This window comes from Mesoplodon mirus (genome assembly GCF_964341445.2).
Source record: "Mesoplodon mirus genome assembly, chromosome: 19".
Lineage (NCBI taxonomy): Eukaryota > Metazoa > Chordata > Mammalia > Artiodactyla > Ziphiidae > Mesoplodon > Mesoplodon mirus.
Window position 1 is genome coordinate 7,712,800 of NC_138995.1, and position 2,951 is coordinate 7,715,750.

A 2,951-nucleotide genomic window follows, 5' to 3' on the forward strand; every position below is an offset into this window, starting at 1 on the left:
TCTGCCTCAAGTCTGAACTCACCAGCTGGGTCTGAAACCTCCTTTTAGATGACTCGGTCCCACCACACACCAGAGGTGCCTGGCAAGCATTTGTTGACTGACTGATTGCCTCCAAAAGGTTCTCCCATAAGAAGTCTCCCAGTGACCCACCTCCCAGTTCTGTCCAGTAGCCTGGCCTAGAGAATGCTGCTCCAAAGATAGTGCAGAGGTTGCCCACTGCCACTTTGAGATCACAGTAAGGGAACTGGCTGCACTTAAAGAGGCAAGGTTCACTCAGCAGCTTCAAAAACGTTTTTTTTTTTCAGCCAAGTTTCTGTTCTGCTAGCAGTTCTTGCTTGTGACCTAGAAGCGGCCAGTGCCCCAGGGAACGATGCTGTCTAAACTTCCTCCTATTTCCTGGCCTCCCCTCCCCCCACCTCCACTGGGCACTTGGGCTTCCCAGCAGCCTTTGCAGGCCTTTCCCGCACCCCTCCTCCAGCCACGTCCCTGCTCGGAACCCTTACCCTATCAGATGCAGGCCCGCAGCTGGACTGCAGCCAAGGGCAGCCATGAATGTTGGCACCAGGCTTAAATCCACACTGGCGTCCCTCCTGCCTGCAGCGGGTCCAGTCTGGTCTTCCTGTGCTTACTTCTCTCTCTGCTCTGGCCAAGGCGCGTGTGCAGAGTTTCTTGGTCCAAATCATACACTCACAGCTGGGATTTGTGTTACTACATGCATTCTGAGCTTTGTGGATATGTACTCCAGAAATGTCTGTAAGCTAATTTTTCTTTTGCACGTTGGTTTGTTTGATCCACTAATGAATGCACCCCTCCACTTTATGACATTCTAGAGTCCTCTTTTCCTTGTCTTCGAATGGAAATGATCACTTGTTTGGTTTCCCGGATCTGGCTGGGAGCTGGGCCAAGAATCCCCTCTTACACACACCACTCAGTGCCCACACCCATCCACAGTCCTCTCAAAAACACTGACTCATCCCCTCTATCAGTATCATTCATTCACGTACAAGAATATTGAAGCCTACTGGGTGCCAGGGGCTGTGCTAGGCGCTAAGGGCACAGTGCCAAAACAAAACAATGGCCCTGCCATCCTGGAGCTTGGAGTCTAGTGGAGGCTATAAATAAGCAAACAATTTAATCTACTGATGTAAGAGGAAAAGATGGGAACACCTAAGCCAGACTTGGAAATTCAGGCACAGTTTTAGGAAGAAATGTCATATGCATGGTTGATGTTGACATTAATGGTGGCCTTAAGCCATGCTGTGCATGTATCATGTAAGCAAATTCCATAATAGCACCAGACATAAGGAAACAGGGAAAAACATCGACTCAATGGTTTTTCCATTTCTTGGTTCAAAGTGTTTTCATTGGCAGCCTCTAAAAGTGGAATTGTAGTTTATTGCTTGTCACCTTTTCACTTGTAGAATCTGTACTTTGTAGAGTCAAGACTTTTGACTTTGTAGAGTCAAGACTTGTTCATCATTCTAATAGATAAACTTATTACCCTATGGTAAAGCTCCAACTGGACTGATGCCCCCCCAATCTGCCCCCGCTCAAGGTCAGCCTCATCTCTAAGCCCCACTTTCTGGATATTGACCATAAACTTCTCACAGAATGAGTGCCTTAAAAATATGTGCTGATGGGTGGGATAGGGAGGGTGGGAGGGAGATGCAAGAGAGAAGGGATATAGGGATACGTGTATACGTATAGCTGATTCACTTTGTTATACAGCAGAAACTAACACAACAGTGTAAAGCAATTATACTCCAGTAAAGATGTTAAAAAAATATGTGCTGATCTATACACTATTGATACTATGTGTAAAATAGATAACTAATGAGAACCTATTACATAGCATAGGGAACTCTACTCAGTGCTCTGTGGTGACCTAAATGGGAAGGAAATCCAAAAAAGAGGGGATATATGTATACATATAACTGATTCACTTTGCTGTACGGTAGAAACTAACACAACATTGTAAAGCAGCTATACTCCAATAAACATTAAAAATATATATATATGCTGAAGGTGGGCAGATAGGGAAAGAGCGCCTATTACTTTATATATATATGTAACCAAATCCACCAGTAACTTTGGAAAATTTAAATTTGGAGTTAATTCAGGTAACTACTAGTAGGTGATATTTGTTGAGTGCTTACTACCTGTTAGGTGCTAAGAGCCTGATATGTGTGCCCTCATTTCATCCTCATAACCACCCAGGGAAGGAGGAACTATCAGCGCTCCAGGGTAGGGATGAGGAAAACGCACAGCCAGCTTGAGTAATTTGCCTCATGTCTCACGGTCAGTGGCCAGGCAGGGTGAGAACTCAGGGCTCCTTGCTTTGGAGCTTGGGCTCCTGACCACACTGACTCTCAAAAGTACTACTTGCTCGGGCTTCCCTGGTGGCGCAGTGGTTGAGAGTCCGCCTGCCGATGCAAGGGACACGAGTTTGTGCCCCGGTCCGGGAGGATCCCACATGCCGCGGAGCGTCTGGGCCCGTGAGCCATGGCCGCTGAGCTTGCGCGTCCGGAGCCTGTGCTCCGCAACGGGAGAGACCACAGCAGTGAGAGGCCCGCGTACCGCAAAAAAAAAAAAAAAAAAAAAAAAAGTACTACTTGCTCGGGCTTCCCTGGTGGCGCAGTGGTTGAGAGTCCGCCTGCCGATGCAGGGGACACGGGTTCGTGCCCCGGTCCGGGAGGACCCACATGCCGTGGAGCGTCTCGGCCCGTGAGCCATGGCCGCTGAGCCTGCGCGTCCGGAGCCTGTGCTCCGCAACGGGAGAGGCCACAGCAGTGAGAGGCCCGCGTACCGCATAAAAAAAAAAAAAAAAAAAAAAAAGTACTACTTGCTTGTTGGTTTTTCATGCACAGAACAGAGCTCTCTTTAAGAATTTTGATGCTTCAGGTGGAGAGGATGTTTGGTCTCAGGAATCTGATTGTGGAGTGTGTGGAAAA